Here is a 20,777-nt window from a genome sequence, read left to right as displayed (position 1 = left end):
TCTCTTTCCTAGGTTTTACATCTCCAGAGTTGCCTCAATTTGTGTTTGTTTAATTGTTTCTCTTTCACTTTTCAGGTCTTGAATACTTTTATTACTTTTCTTCATGTTTTGTTTTTCTGTACTTCTTTAAGGCATTAATTTATTTACTGTTTAAATGCCTTTAGCATCTTCATAAGTTTAGATTTAAGTTAATTTATTTTGGTCTTCAGATGTGTTTAGATACCAGGGCTTTTTATACCAGGATATCTGGACTCTGGTGGTGCCATATTTTTCTGGCTGTTCTTGACCTTCCTCTTATGCTGGTCTTTACTCAACTCTTTGCTCTAGTTTTCGATGATTTGGTAGTCCTTAATGGTAGAAGAACGCTGAGAACACAGATAGAGCTGGTAGCCTGATGTCAGCAGGCCTCTAATTGTCCTAGGTTGCAACAGTCCTCCAGGGAGGCAGGCAAAGCTCGTTGTTCTAAGGGGCAGCAGGCCTCCAGGGATGCATGTAGAGTTGTGGCTCAGGGAATGGAGTTCAGATCTGGGAGAGGAGAAAGAGATGTTAACCAGAAAATGGAGTTTAGAGGGCAATAGGCAGAACTCATCACCACTTGACTTGCCAGGGGACCCAATAGGCAAGGATTAGGGCATCAGTATCTAACCTGGTTGTCCCCAGTGATACCAGGACCTTAAGAAAAAGAGCCAGAGCTGTAGCCTGGTGAATACAGTGCAGATACAGGATCAAACTATTATTATTTTATGTGTGTTAGTTTATTGGTTTATTGTACCAAATACCTAAGAGTATCTCAGAGGAATTAGCTTATATTATGGGAGTTTATTTTCTCACAGGTGATCAGCTAAATGTTTCAAGCTTAGAGTAAACCAGGAAAGCATAGGAGATAATGTAGCTTGAAACCAACACCTGACTTTATGCTATGCACCAATACCTCTTGTAATAATCCTCTTGAATGGCTTCTTACTACATTTGGACATACTATATAATTGCAAGCTTGATCAAACAATGCATGAGGCAACTATACATCTTTCAGAGTACTTTTCTTAATAATATTCATTAATATGAAACCTACATATCATCATGATTTCATTTTCTCATTCAGGTTTAAATATCATTCTCCTTGATATATTCTATTATTCTTCATGCTACTGCATGTTCTGTCATGTTGGGTATTTCCCATCATGTGCATCTCCACTACCACATTAGTTTTTAAATACATGTCTTTGGTGGTTTGAATGAAAATGGCCACAATAAGCTCATAGGAATTAGCATTGTTGGTAGGCATGGCCTTGTTGGAGTTGATCTTTTCTTGTTGAGGAAGTGTGCCACTAGAAGAGTGTTTCAGATGCTCAAGCCCAGCCCAGTATCTCTCTCTTCTTGCTACCTTTGGATTTGGATATAAAACTTTTAGTTATTCTCTAGCACCATATCTAACTGCATGAAACTATGTTTTTCATTACCATGATAAGGAATTTTGAACAGCAACATCACTTCTCTGACATTGAATCACACCCAAAAATATGTTGCACCTGCAGTGTACAGACACACACTGGAGTACAGTATGACTTGGCTGGTACACAGACATACCCTAAGAACCTTACTTCCTAACAATTAAAGTAACGTTTGTTTGTAAAAGGAAGTAGCCATGTTTAATGGTAACATCTAATCAAGGGGCAAAGTGATCAATCAGAGAAAAAGTTGAAAGAATGAGTTAGAGATAGGATATGCCCAACATTCTTGTTTGTCCAGACAAGAAAAAGAGGTGTGTTAAGAGAGCAGTAGAGAGGGTATGTATGAGAGACAGAGCCAGATAGAAAGTAAGACAGATAGACAGAGACAAAAGTGTCACATGTTTCAATGACAGTTTTATTGGGACAGATTTACTTTGCAAGTGAAGACAAAAAGAGCCAAAAGACTAGAATAAAATAGTTTGAGATGAAGCAGAGAAATTTAATCAGAAGCCAAGAGAAGCCCGTTTGAATCTGTAGGCTTGTAAATGATTTTAGACATAACAGCTATGTTGAATCAAGCAGCCAAGTTCAGAAATAATTAGAAAAAGTGATCTTATTCACCAGGAAGCCTCTAAGGTGGTGATTACCTCTGGCAAATAAATGTTACATTTACATCTGGCACCCAACATGGTTGGAGAAAAATAAAGCTCATCGATGATATAGAAGGCCGTGGCCATCTCACAGAAACATCACAGAGAACAGGAGATATCTGACAGAAATCTGTAAAGGAGAAAAATCACTTGGGATCATCTCCAGAGGAAGCATCAATTCTTTGATTTGATGTTTTAACTCTCAGTTCTTTGAGAGACACAGGAACCTTGAGCCAAGAATAAGGAAGGATACAGGAGACTTTGATTGAACAAATCACAGTTACCCATCTCAAAAGACAATTTTAATTACATAAACAAACTTTTCCTGAATTAAATTGGGGAAATATATTTCAGATCACTTAAGACCAAGGCCATGAGTTGAGATAGAACATTACTGGAAAAAGCCATGGCAGAACTTCTTGCAATTAGGACTTCCAGAGTAAACCTCTTCGTCATTTCAATTGCAATCTTTATATATTTGCTCTCAAAAAAACGTTAAAATATGCTATACAAGTAGAAAAATAACTATGATAGAATACAGGTTTGAAAGACAAAAGACAGAAAAATGTGATAACAGGAAGTACTTAATTATGAACCTATGATACCTAAGGAAATTGAGAATCAAGGTGGACAGCGCAGTGAAGCTATAACACCTCCTCTTAATGAAATTGAGGAAAGAAAATCAACCTCCATTAGTTTCCCAATTGTCCAAGTACAAATGCCAAAAAAAATGATGAAAATTCAGAAAATGAACAACTCTGCTGTAATAATGTTAACATACAAAAAAACTTAAACATTTTTTAAAAATCAATACTAACTTATGGAATGCACTCACCGCATGTGAGACAGAGAGATGCTAAGTATCTGGTCTAGCCAAACAGGTTTATACTGCAAGACTGAAAAGGTTTAGTAGAAGCACTACTGAAAGCTCGTTTCCAAATAGAATGCTAGCACAGTAGAGAGAAGAACTTTTATTTGCGGAAAATTGTAATAGATCTGAACGTTCTAATATCATGAAAGATCAACTGTTAGATGAAAGCCAAATTGCTGCTTTAAGAAAACAAATATGGAAAACCCAGATGCCCTTCAACGAGGAATGGATACAGAAAACATAGTACATCTACACAGTGAAATACTACTCAGCTATCAAAAACAATGACTTTATGAAATTCATAGGCAAATGGATGGAACTGGAAAATATCATCCTGAGTGAGGTAACCCAATCACAGAAAAACACACATGGTATGCACTCATTGATAAGCGGATATTAGCCCAAATGCTTGAATTACCTCAAATCTACAGAACACATGAAACTCAAGAAGGATAACCAAAATGCAGATGCTTCACTCCCTCTTTAAAAGGGGAACAAGAATACCCTTGGGTTGGAATGGGGAGGAGAGTTTAGAACAGAGGAGAAGGAACACCCATTCAGAGCCTGACCCACATGTGGCCCATACATATACAGCCACCCAATTAAATAAGATGGATGAAGCAAAGAAGTGCAGGCCGACAGGAACCGGATATAGATCTCTCCTGAGAGACACAGCCAGAATATTGCAAATACATAGGCGAATGCCAGCAGCAAACCACTGAACTGAGAACAGGACCCCCGTTGAACGAATCAGAGAAAGGACTGAAAGAGCTGAAGGGGCTTGAGACCCCATATGAACAACAATGTCAACCAACCAGAACTTCCAGGGACTAAGCCACTACCCAAAGACTATACATGGACTGACCCTGGGCTCTAACTGCATAAATAACAATGAATAACCTAGTAAGAGCAGCAGTGGAAGGGGAAGCCCTTGGTCCTGCCAAGACTGAACGCCCAGAGAACGTGATTGTTGGGGGGAGGGCGGTAATGGAGGGAGGATTAGGGGGATGTTGGCCTGGAAACCCAGAAAGGGAATAACAATTGTAATGTAAATAAGAAATACCCAATTTAATAAAGATGTAGAAAAGAAAAAGAAAACTAATATGATTGATGACTAATACAACATACTTTAGTAGCTTTGAGAGCCTAGGATAAGGTGAAGGAACAAAGAAATAGGCAAAAAGGCCTACATCATTCACAAAGATTAGGCAGGGCATCAGTACCCATTGATGAATGAATTAGAACTGGTGCTAATAAATATACAAAATTTAAGACAGTTGGGTGAGAAGTCATTTTATCCCTAAAGCATTTTGTCATTGTTTGAATGCCCAGAGTGTATTTGCAGGAACCTATGCAATAAAACATTTATCACACCACTAGTTCTCTACAAACATAAAAGGAGATGGTAAGTGGGGTACATACAGGGATTTATGAAGAACAGCACAGCATGTGTGTTTATAATTCCAAAAGTTTTGGTGTGATCGCTCTGGCACCATAAGGATCTTTTTTCTACTGATCCATTATAATCTTTACAAAGGACTGGATTTCTTGAACAACCCTTGACTGGATTTTCATTTTTGTAGAACATAGCCATGCCCATAACATCTACTTCCTGATCCAGTTCATGTTGCCCGTCACAGCAGTAAGTATACAACAGATGTTATACATGTTCTGCTACTTAAAGCACAGTAATGGTTTGTTCAAAATCAATCAAAACCAATGAAGAAAATATATTTATTTCTTACATGAATAAACTTATAAAGTAAAATAATTTGAAAGCATCAAAAGGATAATCATGTGTAACCTAAAAGAGGAAGCAGGATTTAAAAACAAAACCTTTGTTTCAGAATAATTCCAGTACATTCTTCTTTACAGAAGGTTTGACAAAATGTACGTTGCCTTAAAAATATTCAACAATCCAATCATCTCAAATACTAAATTATTCTTTTAGAACACCCAAAAAGCAAGCCTTTAAGGTACCAATGTTTTCTTAAAGAATGGCATTTCGTTCTTGTGGTAAGGTTTTTTTTTGTTGTTGTTGTTGTTGTTTTTGTTTTTTTCCGTTGGTTGGGTTGGTTTATTTGTTTGTTCTGGTTTTTGGTTTACTTTTGTTTTTGCCTTTTTGATTTTGTTTTTGTTTTCAATTTTATTTAATCATTTTTTAAAATCGAGCTTTTTTTCCCCCTCCTAGTCCAACGTCTGACTGTTTCACATTTCATGTCTCCTCCCCCGACCCTGTTTCCAGTAGGATGCTCCTACCTCCCTAACACCCAGCCCACCAGACCTCTTCACTCCCTGGGGCTCCAGGTTCGTGAGGGCTAGGTGCTTCTTCTCTGAGTCCAGACCAGACAATCTTCTGCTGTCTATGTGTTGAGGAACTCATATTAGCTGGTGGATGCTGCCTGGTTGGTGGTCCCATGTCTGAGAGATCTCAGGAGTCCAGGCTAATTGATACTGCTGGTCCTCCTACAGGGGTTGCCCTCCTCCTCAGCTTCTTCCAGCTTTTTTCCTAATTCACACAGTCAGCAGCTTCTGTCCATTGGTTGAGGGTAATTATTTACATCTGACCTTTTCAGCTGTTTGTTGGGCCTTTCAGAGGGCAGTCATGATATTCCACCTTTTTGTGAGCGCTCCATAGCCTTAGTAATAGTGTCAGGCTTGGAACTTCCCGATGAGCTGAATCCCAAGTTGGGCCTGTCAGTGGACCTCCTTTTTCTCAGGCTCGACTTCATTTATGTTGCTGCAGTTCTTTCAGACAGGAAAAAATATGGGTCAGAGTTTTTGACTATGGGATGGCAACGTCATCCCTCACATGATGACCGCTCTGCTGGAGTTGGGCTCCACAAGTTCCTTCCCCTCGCTGTAGGGTATTTCATCTAAGGTTCCCCACTTTGAGTCCTGAGTCTCTCACCTACCAGGTCTCCAAACACTGAAGCGCAGTTTGAAAATAAACATAATAATATGACTTTGTAGTGAGGTGCTTTGCTGTAATCTCATTATGTAGAAGTCTATGGGTTTCCATTTGTTTTATCGTCGGTCTCTGAAAAGTACCAGTGAGTGATAACTATGTATACTTACTGAAAAAGGAAAGATGTAATAAATATGTTTGTTTCTAATTTATCAATTTGCTTTTTAAATAAAACTATAATAACTTAGTAATGTTCTTCAAATGCATATAAAGATTTTCTTTATATTTAGATCTATACAGTAAATAGCTTTGCATGAAAGATACATAGACATCTAACTTGGTGTGAATAATGCAAAACACTGATAAAATAAAACTTGAATATGCTACTATTTTTAAGGTCAGCAACATCTATATTTTTAGCATCACTGATAAGAGAACACATTCGGCTTTAATTGAAAAGTGTTATGGTCCAGTCAAAGTTCCATTACTGATGATAAACACTGAGAGAGTCACTTCAGAGTTCTCAATGCTCTCTTATTTCATGTTCATACAAGATATCGATAAATTTATGTTTTCTTGTCGTTTTATGTTACTTCTTTTGTTTTTAAAATATTCATGATTTAGTGAGTATTGTAGTATTTGTGATTTTGAGATTTTGAGTATATTTAAATTTGTTAATACTGTCAGCCTCAATAATGTAGTTATTTTTTTATATTGTTTGGGATATCTGTATATGTGTATATTGTGTTCTGATTAAACTTCACTTCCAATTTCCTTCTCTATTCAGCTCCCCACTCCCATGTTGACTTTCAGATTTTATACATATATATGTATATATATTGCAATATATATATATATATATAAAATATGCAATATATGTTGCATTTTTCTTTTCCACCACTGGGCATATCTTTCATATAGGTTATTTTCATAGATGCATGCCTTCACAGTATACTATAGTAGAAAATTGCAGTTTTTTTCCTTGTTGCCTAAATAGCAACATCAGAAAAGATGAAAACTAGTGAATAGAGAAGAATCTTCCCAAGTTGGTACCAAATTATTACTTTTTTATATTTTTCTTGCTCTCTCTCTCTCTCTCTCTCTCTCTCTTTTTCTCTCTCTCTCTTTGTGTGTGTGTGTGTATGAGAGAGAGAGAGAGAGAGAGAGAGAGAGAGAGAGAGAGAGAATTCAAATATCTGCTAACTTCAGCAATAGAAGATTACAATCAAGTTCTAGATTGTAACAGCCATTAATATATTGTGGTTTCTCTTATTTAAGGTTTCCATTGCTGTGGAAAGACACCAAAACCAAGGCAGTTCTTATAAAGAAAAAACATTTACAGTTTTAGAGATTCAGTTCATTTTCAGTATGACAGAAATCACAGCACTATCCAGGCAGACATAATACTGGAAGAGCTGACAGTTCTACATCTTGTTCCAAAGGTATCTGGGAAGAGGGTCTCTTCCTTCCCAGGCAGAGTTTGAGCACAGGATGAGATTTCAATGCCTGCCTACACAGTGACACACTTCCTCCAACAAGGCACCACCTATTCCAATAAGGCCACACCTCCTAATAGTACCACTTCATACTCCCACAATAGAAATGTGATCTATGAGACCACATTGACCATTAATTTCCAAAAAGGCTACCCATTGCTAGCACTTGCCTTTCTATTTGATAAGTAATATTTTTGTGATAGTAATATCTTCCATTATAGGTTAGCTCTTTTTAAACTCCTTTATATTTGTTCTTTTGTATGTGTTATGACATTTCCCTAGTTATAGATTTATAAATGGATTGGTTTCAGTTCAAGTCCATAGAATCTAAAAAGGTAAGGCTTAAGAGTGGGTCCATGTTGGTAGCAATGTTCCTGTTCATTTTAAGTCTTATTTAATTTATATTTGAGTTACTGATAACTAGTTGAAAACTGTAGCATGGCCATTAATCAGTTCATCTCTGCAATACTTAGAGAAGCATTATGAACATGACCTGAAAAATGAGAAATTGAATTTCTTAATTTATGACTGAGGGAAAGCCCTTCAGAATTAAAGTATGTTTTATGTTGTCTTTAACCTGTCTATTTACGCAATAATCACCTAGCTTGCATCTGCCTCTAATTCCATTTGCTTAACTGCTTTGCCCTTTATTTAAGGTCATAATTATTTTGATTCTATATGTGGTTTATTCTGTGGAATATATTGTAATATATTACCAATTATTGACTTTTTTCAATTGGTATTTATCCACAGACTTTAGCATAATTTTACAATACATGAATTTTTAATAAAATGAATTTCTAAAGTATAACTATTGTTGCAGTAGTAATATTTCATAATTTTAAATATAAATATGTTGAACAATATTTTTCAAACATAGCATTAACATACTTGTAAATTGTTGAACCACAATTGCTGGGACTGCTCTGTCATTTCTTTTGTAATCCTCTTATGAAGAGACGATGTGGAAAATCCATTAAATTATTTTATAGTAATAAATGACTGTAATCTTCTAAGTAACTGCTTTGAACCATTTCAAGTATTAGTAAATATTTAAATAAAATACTGTGCTATCCTTTAATTTTATTAATATTTATAATTTAAATAATTATATTAAGTAGAAAATATAATTTAATATTTATATATGAAATCATTTTTCAGTTCAACATATAATTTCATGTTATTCATTCATTATAAGATATCATAATATATGTTGGTATATTTTTTACATTTTATTTTTCTCTCCTCTAATGTAAAATTGAGAGTCATTCTGACTTAGTGGGGGTATTTGTTTACAAGATTTTATTTTACAAATATTTCACATTTATTCACTTATTACTTTTATCAGTCTTTCATAAAACCCTTGTCTAATAGTATTTAAGGAAGAACTTCTGAAAAGACTTCAATTTGATTATGAAAGAACTCTATAACTAGATAGTAAGCATAAAACTCAAAGACAAATAAAAACTGACAACTAATTGTGTAAATGGATTAGAAATAAATGATCCATTTCGGAAATGATTTGGCTTAGAGAAAAAATTAGAAACAAAACAGACCACAAATCATGGCTTTCTCATTTCCTTGACATAGGTGTTGCCAATTCAAGCTAGGTTTACTGGCTGCCTAATTTAGGGTTTCTTTTGTTGCAATAAAACTCCATGACTAAAAGGCAAGTTGGGGAGGAAAAGCTTCATTTGGCTTGAACTTACATATTACTGTTCATTATAGAAGAAAGTCAGGACAGAATTTGAAACAGGGCAAGGACCTGGGGGCAGGAGCTGAGGCAGAGGGCAGGGAAAGGTGATGCTTACTCACCTGTTTACTGAGCTTGCTCAGCCTGCTTTTCCATAGAACCCATGATGGTCCATTTACAATGGGCTGTGCCCTCCTTTCTCACTCACTAATTAAGACAATGCCTTATTGCCAGAACCAATGTAGGCATCTTCTCAATTGAGATTGAGGTACCCTCTGCTCAGATAACTTGTGTGTGTGTTAAGTTGACATAAGACTAGATAGTACACTGGCTTAATCTTCTAATTTCAGTATTGGTAGCCAACTGATGTGAGGTCGAGGCCAACCTGATCTGTAAAGAAAGTTCCAAACAAAGCCGATTAAAAGAATGAGAATTTTTCATGGGAAGAAAATAGAGGAAGAAAGCAGTGTATGATATGGCAGTGTGGAGAGGGCAAAGAAATGAGGGGAAGGAAGATGATGGGAAAGAAGGGACAAAAATAAGAAAATCATCAATTAATCTTTTGAACAAAATATTTATAAATGTGTCTTTTATTATTAAGAAAAAAGGCCACACAATCTTGGTGGCATGTTTTCCATACACAAATGTGGAATACAATGTTCTTATTCATATCATACCTACATCATACACACAGACATACTGGGCAGTCAGGCATCTTTATATATGTTGTTGACATGAAAACAACTGCTGATTTTAAAACTTGATGGTCAAGAACACTGAGAACATGATTTAAAAGGCTCCTAACTGGGTAGGATATTTTAATGCTTACCACTTAAATGGAAGGCTAGATGCTTGGAAACATATAAAGGACTCTTCATTTTCCCATAAAGCTCTCCTAGGAAACATGTGCAAGGTACATTTTTCACCTCTTCCCTGGTAAAATTCTCAATTTTGGAGTATAGTTGTGCCCTTAGTCATAACCTTTTATGTAATTCAAATTACTTTTATTAAAAACAACTTCTAGGAAAGTGTATATTTATTTTAGGAAAGAGATCACACAAAGACACACACACACACATACACACACACAGAAACACATAGTTGAATTCTAGGGTTATACATATTGCATTCATAATATGTTTTCTATTTATTTGTTTGTTTGTTTTATATGAATACCCCATAACTAGTATGTCTGAAACACCAGAAGGGGGCATCGAATCCCTTTATAGATGGTTGTGAGTAACCAGGTGATTACTGGGAATTGAACTCAGGTCCTCTGGAAGATCAGTCAGTACTCTCAACCCCTGACCCATCTCTCCAGCCCCAAATATTCTTTTTTCTTAATAACAATGTGTGATATCTATATTGGAGGATTTATTTGTTATTATAATGGTATATGTTCTCTTAAATTTGTTTAATTTCAAATGTAGCACTCTGGGTCCTCAAATGTGCATAATTCACACTGAGCACAGATACAACAGGGAAGATTTGAAGGTTTATTTAAGCAGGTATGAAAGCAAAGACATAAATAAATATACTCTCTAGAGAAGGTACGTCTACCTTAATGATATCAGCTAAAGGTGGTCTCTAGTACTGGCTTTTAAATCCTGATGCATAATTTTTCTTACCCCTACCCACTTGTCTGATCTTGTCAACTTTCTTGAACAATGAAGATTTCATAGAACTTGGGTTTCCTCATTAGATTGCATTTGTTATCCAGATATGGGTGATGGCAAAAGCACACATCGAACTGAAAAGTTGTTTGTAGACTAAATCTGTGTTGTCAAAAATTATGGTAGCCAAAGAATAAAAATTTGAAACATCCTAAATAATTAAGCAACTTCAATTCTTTCAGTGTTAACATCTTATAATTTACCGTAATTTGCCTTTGGAAAAAGTAGGTGAAGTCTTCCTTTTTATGTATTCTAACAAACAAAGAATCAAAGAAAGCAAAAACTTTAAAGAAAGAGGGAGGGATTGTGAAAATCCTTCCAGGTGCGTGTAGTTTGTCTATTTGGAGCTTCAGTTGCCTCACGTTTTGAAGTGCTTCTCTAAATCTTCTTTTTCTTCTGAACACAAGTATACTATTTCTTTTCCTGGCTTCTCTTTATCACATTACATTACCATACTAAACAAATATTTCATCCAGCACTACAAATAATATCTACCACCAGAGACTAGAAGATTATATCTGTATGTTTGAGAACAAAAGAGCATGAAGATATATTTCTTCAATTTCTCTCAGAACAGGCATTTTGCAGTCTAATTTTATTTCAGTGTCTCTATGACAGTGTTTGCAATTTAACTGATTTACCACAAATTTTATTGAACACCTACAATGTACAGGAGGAAAAGATTCTTGTAAAAACTTAGAATGATATCTAGCTTCAGGCACAATGTGATTTTTTTACTGTGTCCACAATAACTGAAAGAATTCATCTTCTGAAGCACACACATACACACACACACACACACATACACACCACACACACACCACACACACACCACACACACACCACACACACACACACCACACACACAGAGATAAACTCATGCAAATAAATCATATTTAATGATATTAATTAAAATATGAATATTTGAGCCTTACTCATAATTACTATAATGTATATAGTAACTATTATGTTATTATACCATTTGGGGAAAATATCTCACATTTTCTAAGTACAGTAATGACTAAGTGGGGAAATAGAGCCAGTGAAGTGGTTGGAAAGAATGATTGACAGATACGTGAAGACGTATTTTTATGAGCAATCATTTTATGGAGGCATCTCATTTTAAATCAACTAACCTCACAGTATTCTTATTGCAAGCACAAAGGTCGTATTTCAGTCAGGAAATAGTGCAGGATGAGAGGCTGTTATAAAAAAGTGAGGGAGGGAATTTGTGACTACTAACAGAGAAAATGTCTCCTTGCTAGTATCAATGATGAGGAATATTCCAAGGCATCACTTTACAAAAACAAACAAGCACATAGGTAAAATTCAGGTAGGTGTCTAACAGACAGTCAGAAGTCTGCCGTATAGTTTTCTAAAGTAACCATCCATGTCACAAATCTGAATGCTTTTGTATTTTGCATAAGGGCTTCTTAGCTACTACACAGTAGAGGAAGACATTTATTACATATCTTTAATTGACAACAACAATTATGGGACATACTCAAATTCTAGCAATCAGTTTTTAAATACATGAATATTTTCTCTTAAGTAAAGGCATAGTATTAAAAAGATGTTTCAATATACAAGATATGATTGTTATCGAGTCGGTTTAAAACCTGAAAGAATAAAACTGAAAGAAAATGAGAAATTATAGAAAAGTAATATTTAGAAAAATATATGAGTGTGGGACTCTGGGAATAGGTTAACAATGTTAACAAAGCGGTGGAAATTATTGCAGAAGCAGAAAATTTAAATCATTTCCCTATAACCCCCCTTTTCAAATTGTATGCATTATCTATGCTTAATCAAAGGACATAAAAATGGAAATGAAGATTGCACAAAAAGATGGATAGTGTTTTCATTTTGGTTGTGTGCATTTTTTCAATATGGTAAAATTCTGCATTATTGAAACCCTCATTTACAGCATTTGATCCCCTCCTTCATTTTCTTTTTTTTTTCTTTTTTCATCTTTTTAATTGTTATTCCCCTTCCCGGTTTCCGGGTCAACATCCCCCTAGCCCCTCCCCCTTTCCTTCTCTACCTGTGTTCCCCTCCCCATCCTCTCCCCATTAACGCCCTCCCCCCAACAATCACGTTTGCTGGGGGTTCAGTCTTGGCAGGACCAAGGGCTTCCCCATCCACTGGTGTTCTTTCCAGGCTATTCATTGCTACCTATGAGGTTGGAGCCCAGGGTCAGTCCATGTATAGTCTTTGGGTAGTGGCTTGATACCAATGTTTGCTCTAGTTCTTTTCTACTGTTGTGATAAAATACAATGCCTGATCAGAACGACAGGAAGAAAGGTTGACCTGGCTGGCTTCCTATCCTAGAGAGATGAGAAGTACAGCATCTGTATATGTTCATTGTGCTTTCTCTTACTACCTTTATATTTTCATTTTATAGGTTATTTTATTAATTTACATTACAAATGTTATCCCCCTTCTCAGTTTGTCCTCCATAAAACACCTTCTCCCTTCCTCCTGCCTCTATGAGGATGCTCCCCCACCCACCCATCCACCCCTGCCTCATCCACCAAGCATTCTCCTTGGAAAATAACTGGTATGCAACTGACCCCAATTGGAGGTGGCTAGAATCTATTCATGGCTCCAAAGGTATAAGTTAGATGGATCTTCCTTTCTATGCCATAGCACCTGAAGTGTAAGAAGAAATTTACTTTCATACCAGTAGGTTCTAATTTTATTCCTTTGATTGGCTTTGTACTATCATAAGGAATACTGATAGTTTATTGTTTTCAATATGAGCATATAGCCTGAGGGGTTTTTGTAGTACAATAAATCTTAGTGAAGCATGATCTTGTGATCCTAAAAATACTGAGGATATCAGTTGATTCATTCCATTTTTTGTTTGAATTTTGAACTTTTAGTGACTCATTTTGCTGTGAATGCTCTGCAATGCCTTTGATTCTTGTCTTTAGAGGAAGATATCATTAGGTGATATTAGACATTTCAAAATAGAGATCAAGCAAACATATTGTTCCTATTCTGTGACCGAACAATTTTATGACGTGTTTTAATACATAACTATGCCAATGCCTTTAAATTTTTGGTAACACAAGTAGTTCTCAAGCCTTCACTGTTCATCTTTTCCAGGAAGAACATAGATCATGTTCATATACACTGGAGAATGCAATATAAAGTCATAAATATATCACAGTTATCACAGAGAACCAGAAGAAAAATTTCAATTAAATTTCTAAAAGTAGATTTGGATTCTAAGTGATCTTCTACAGTTAATAAGAATATTGTTGATTTTAATACATGCTATCCACAAAGTACATGAATAAATAAAAATTTTCAATGCAGTAAAATGTGAGTTTATAAAGTTCTGAATTACTTACGAACTCAGGGTCTCACACTTGCCAATGTACATTCCACCTCATGCTTTAATCCACATGTGAAACATCAGTCAATGTTATGACTTATTTATATTCAGAATTGCCTATTATATAAATTGAAGATTTTTTAAACAATTACTCAATGAGCAAGTACATAACATGAAAAAGACACGTTTATCCTTAAACTCATTTAAAGAACTAGAATTATTATTAATATAAATTCTAATTAATAAATCAATGGAAATTACACAAACTGTAGCCTATTAAATAAATAAAAATCTTAATGCACTATTATCACAAGGTGGCACCCCATCAAAGACGAATGATATTTTTTCTCAAAGCAACAATCCATAAACTACCACATAACCTTGATTGACCTTCTCTATTTATGCAAGAATGCTGGTTGGCATGGTCAAATTTTGGAGAGTAAAATGATGTATAATTTTCTAAGTATTGGTCCCAGGTCCAAGTTAGTATGTTGAAATTTAACAACCAGCAAAACTTCAGCTAGTAGACCAAAAAATGCCACTCAATCACTAGTTGTTTAATACACACACTATACACAAGCTGACTGTATATATAAATGGGGAATCTTCACTTCTTCTTGTCCCTTAATGGTTTATACCGGTTGGCATAATCTTTATAAATATGATATCAATTATTTAAGAATTTCATATACTACATTGTGATCATAAACTCCTCCTTTTTACTCCTCCCAAACCCATCCTCATTTTCTCTTAGTACCTTGTATTCTTTTTGTTCAATAGCTCATAAACTATAACTTGTGATGCTCATATACTTCTGGGTGTGGAAGCATCTACTGGAGAATGACTGAAATGCAAGAATGTATACTCTGAATGCAAATTGACTCTGTCACTGAGAAAATAATATCTATTCATCTTCGGTAAAGTTTGGTGTCTCAGGAATCACCTTTTATTTCATGCAAGATATTAACTTGCTTGACTTAATGGAGGAATTTTGTAGCTACAGTGCATTTGTGAGCGTATTATTCCCGGTACATTCATACTATTAACTCTCAAGTCCTCCTAATCTCATGCTCTTACAATCTTCCTGACTATTCTTTACATTAGTCTGTAAGTCTAACAAACAGAGGGTGATACATGCATCACATTTGTGGCTTAACAGTATAATGCAAGTTATTCTCTGTACTTTGATCAGTTAAGAATTCCTGTGTTAACTACCATTCACTGGACCAAGAAGCTTCTCTGAGAAGGTTTGAGAATTCTATAATCTACGTGCAGAGAGAGTCATATAAAAGGAAGTTGGATAGCATATTCATTTAGCAAACATTATTATTAGGATTGCCCTGAGGCTGTGAGCTCTCCAACCTTGTATTCTTAACTATATTCTTCACAGTTCCAGGAATGTGTTTTCTCCCATGACATAAGGCAAGGCTTAAACCCAATCAGCAAACTGTAGGTTAACACTGTAATCTTTGTACCACTACTGTACCCATTGGGATTCCTTGATATTTTAGCCATATTTAAATTAACATTATTCATCTGGGTAAGACTGTTATAGCTTTTTTATTTTATTTTTTCTCTTTCAGCCTTAACAGCACCTTCTAGTACTATAAGACCTACATATCAGTAAAAAAGTTTCCTGATCCGTACTATTTAGATTTTCATGTCTTTCCACCAAATACAGTGGCGCCTTCAGCAATAGGATGCTACTGTGACTTCTGGTAGATTGCCGCATAAAATAGCATCAGCTTGAATGATTTGGGACAGTTTTGGGGCACCTGTGGTAAGCAACTGAAGGGAAGGTACCATCATGTGAAAATAGATGTGAAAAAAAAATAGGCAGGCATTTTAAGTGTTGAATTCTTTGGAAGTTTTGTTTAGGTAATCATGGTGTTTGTGAGTTTTTGAGCTGCATAAAAGCATAAAGGCTGTAGAAAAGACAGCATTTCTGAGCACTCCACCCTTCCTTCTGGATTTTCTATTCTTTCCTCTACTGATTACATGACCAATGAAGGTTGGTACTGATAAAGTGTCCCATTAAATAAGAATTAAAAGTGTCTAAGAAATACTTTAAGAGGTGTTCCACATCATAAGAAAACCCAGACTTACAATTTCTATAACACTCTTCTAGAAGACTACGAAATGTACATTATCTAATACTAATATTTTAGTATATTTCATATTATACAATGGTAAAACTTAGATGGTAAGAAAATGAAATATCACTATATATGTGAATGTGCTCATAAGTAGACATTGTTATAACACTACATTGTTATACTATCATGAATATATATATATATATATATATATATATATATATATATATATATATATATATATATATATAGAGAGAGAGAGAGAGAGAGAGATTCAGTGGAGAGGTAAAACTCGCATCATAATGGTCAATGGGGCTTTTGTTTAACTGTGCCCTCACAATATCAATGAGATGCAGAAGCAAAGATATGGTGACATGCTGCAGAAGGAATAAACTATAACTGTGAATATCTATCCCTAATAAAATAACTTTAAGTGGTGAATTTGAAAATGATATCTTTCAATAAACTTCAAATTCTGTGACAGGGAAATGTTTGTCAACATCATGTATGGCTTTATGCATGGACAATTTAAAAGTTCCAGCAAAAGAGGAGGAACATTCATTCCTGGAGAAAAACTATTATGTTGTAAGAAATTCAATGTAAAAGTAATGTTATTATTTGTTAAAATAAAAGCATCAGTCACTTTATAAAAGTAAAATTGGTAAAAATTTTAAAGGGTAGATGATGAGTTTTCTAGGATCTACTCAACATAAGGTCTTGTCACAGCTACTTAACTCTGCTGCCACAGAGCTCAATGGCCATCAAAATATGTAAATAAGTGATTGTGACAGTTTTTAAAGTTAGTTTTGATAGTTTAAAACAGTGAACATTAATGGCTCTTTTATAAAGTAGCAAAGTGTCTGGTGGTGAAAATAAAATGTATTAATAAATTTAAGTTGTAGATTATAATAAATATTAGTGGTGTGTGATAATTTCCCAAGTTTGAATGAAATAATCTATTCAAGAGGCAAATTAATTAAAACTAAAATACAAAAAGAAATTATGGAAAGAGAAAAAGAAGCCAAAATATAGTGTGTTTTCAAGTAGCAAATAATAGTAAAATACTCAAGCAAATATAAACGTGTATTTTTCTGAACCAGTATATTTCCTGAAAGTATTCTCAATAGTTAACCTTATACGAGTAAGTTGTATAGCTCTTGCTTTTCTCCAAACAAGTTTCTTTTTACAGTGGAAGGAGAAAACACCATTACAACAAATCACAGGTTGGAGGAGAAAAACTGACTTCAGGGTCCTCTGCCTCTGTTGAAACATCAACACAATCCTTATCCTAAGACCCATGGAACATGACCAAAGAGAGAATGGAAACATTGCAAGACCCAGAGAATAGGACATCGGCAGAGAGACTGTCCTCTATATATGCAGGAGAATTTTAGACATAAATTTCCAATAAAATAGATCCTTAAGCATGATCTGGACAATGATATGACAAAGTAGATGGGTAAGTATCTCACTGGGGTCCACACAGATGAAGAGCTCCAGAGAAGTAATGACTGCTGAAAGAGACCAGTATTGTCCAGGTATGACCTCACTGATGGCTTATCACATCCCAAATACTCAACCGCATACGTATAAAGGTATGAGAAAATGTAATAAGTGTGTCCTGGTTATATGTTTATTTATACATGTATGTGGATATTGAAGCAATAGCTATACAAAAAGAGGACATTATTTTAGTAGGAACCCAGAGAGAACCACAAGCAGTGCAATCAATCTAAGCCAATGAACACTAATAAAATTATTTAATAACAAAGTAGATTTTATTTCTTAAAAGTATCTTTAACATTAAGAGCTTAAGATCATAATTATAAATCTCTTAATTTATGGAAATATCTATTCAGCATTTTAAACTATAAGTATTTGTGTTAGGTGGATGGTTTGTCTCTCCAAATATTGGTCACTTGAATAGTTATTTCCCAGTTGATGTTGTTTGCACAGATTTAGTAGGTGTGATATTTTTTGAGGTCATGAAGTACTGGAGGTGAGATTTAATAGAGAGAGAGGGGGGAAGCAGAGAGAGATGGGGTTTGGGGGAGAAAAAAAAGAGACTGGTTCAGCCACAACTTCAGGTTCGAGAAAGCATCTTGAAAACTAGCGACACTTTTTGTTCTTTCTTTTGGAAATGAAAAGTTCATAATGTCTACATGAGACAAAATTTCCAAAAGTAAGGGAATGGATAGCCGCTGAAACCTAGGATAAAACAAAACAGGACTTATTCTAAAATATCAATAAAATGACTCCTAATGAAAACCTGGCATTATCAAAATTAGTGACTTATCCATCATTAGAGAAGCCTCTCCCATACCAGATAGTGTTATATTTAGAAACACACAGCCATATTACATGAAACATGTCTACATGGGAGGTCTTCATCAAATTTCATCTCTTACAGCTTATGGAATCCCAGGAAAGAGAAGACCAGAGAAAAGATTGTAAGACACAGAGGGGATGAAGAACAACAAGAAAAACAAACCCATCTGAATCAAATAAGCAAGGCAGGTGTGAGCTCACAGAGACTGCATCAGCAAGCACAGGGCCTACGTGGGTCTGTACCAAATCCTAGCTATGTATTATATAGCCTTTAATTTATATTTGCGTGGTAATCCTGACTGTGATAATAAAAGGAATTGTGACTTTTGTGCCTTCTCCTGGAACATTTTTTTTCCTGTTATATTACAGTGCTCAACTTCTCTGAGAGTCATTGGTCCATTTTACATCTTAGTTTGTCATTTTGGATATTATCTCCTAGATAACTGTTCTTTTCTAATGGGAGACAGAAACAAAGTGAATCCATAAGGGATAGGAATTGGGTAGAAACTGGGAGGAGTAAACAAAGGGGGAAATTATAATTAAGATATACTGTATGTGAAAAGAATCTATTTTCCATAAAACAACACGCTGAGTATAATGACAAAATGAGATATTTCACAAAGAATAAGAAAAACATAATAAATATGAGAACTATGGTAAAACATAACTTACAAATACCAAGAATGTAGTTTAAATATACAATATTCCCAAGTGTCTGAAATATTAAAAACTAATAAATAATAATATATTAATTGGTATAAAATTAAAGAGTATTGAAAGTCATTCAAAAATTGAGAACAGAGTTTATCAATCTTTTATCTGATAGGGCAGTTCCATTGTCTACTAGAAAAAAAGTAACACATTGCAGCTATCTTTTAAAAATAATCGGAATAAAATATCAAATAAATCATAGAATATTAGTAGAAAAGCAGAGAAAATGCTTATAAGTTTTTGATTTGTTAGTTTCTCAAATGTGAAATTGAAAAAGAAATTTTGATAATAAATTCTGAAAGCACATTGACAATTTTAACATGGATTTTTTTTTTTTTTTTCGGAGCTGGGGACTGAACCCAGGGCCTTGTGCCTACTAGGCAAGAGCTCTGCCACTGAGCTAAATCCCCAACCCCAGGACTTTTATACATTTTAACAAAATTGGAATGAAAGGAAAAATGATTGGAATCAAAGGGAAAAATGTACTGAATGATTTCGAGAAACACAAAGATTTGTACTCTTTTACTTAATTTAAGCATTAAATCGTGAGTTTATTAAATATTTAAAACACAATGACTTTTAAAATGTTAATTATAGAGAAAGAACAATCAGATATACACATCTTATATATATGTAAACACTGTAATAAATTATAATGTGGATTATTTATAAATGTTAAATAACTTGAGTACTATGCTATTAATATTTATTAAAAATTACCTGTAGATTCACTTACACTGTTTCAATTGTAAAAATACCTAATATATACATATGTATAAGAGATAACATAAAATGTCATAAAATTGAGTAAAATAAGTTAACAATCAACTGAGAATTGATGATTATAAAGATAACCTAAGCAATTGAGACTGCACGACTACAGCTAAACCACATTATAAATAACTTGAGACCACCTGATATTTTGTTTCTGTAATGTTTTCCCAAGCAATTATTGTTTTATTTTTTCAAGACAAAGTAGCTAAATTTCAAAGCTTAATTATATTTTATTTCAAAGTTTCACTTTTAACATCTGAGGAACATCTCTTATTTGATTGATTTAAAGAATTTGTAGACCACACCAAAATCTCTAGTGAAAAAGGAAATATATTTTTATCTAGATATTCATATTTTCAGCTAATCATGTGACACTGAAGAAAGATTCTGACATTAAAGTATAGTACAGAAAAATAATCTGTAAGTAACCGTGCAACAAATGTGTTTGGGCATTTGTATTTCTTTTGGCATAAGCAGTTATTACAGATTCACTTGGCTCATGACAAAGCTTTATAAAGAAAAATAATAAAAAATAATTAGTACAAACGAGATTTTTGTTTCTTTGATGTATTCTCTCATAATTTTATGGTTTTCAATATATAGATCTTCCTTTGAACATCCATATAATAAAAAGTTTTGAATCAAATAACTCATTAGGAAAAGGAGCAGGAAAGTTATATCTGGACTTAGCCCACCATTTTGAAATAGCATGAAAGAATTTTTCCTACTGAAATTGGATATTCCTATTGCTTAATTGGACAAGATGTTTTTCATATTTCTATG

Source organism: Rattus rattus, chromosome 4, assembly GCF_011064425.1.
Source record: "Rattus rattus isolate New Zealand chromosome 4, Rrattus_CSIRO_v1, whole genome shotgun sequence".
NCBI lineage: Eukaryota > Metazoa > Chordata > Mammalia > Rodentia > Muridae > Rattus > Rattus rattus.
Note: the sequence above shows the minus strand (reverse complement) of the source record.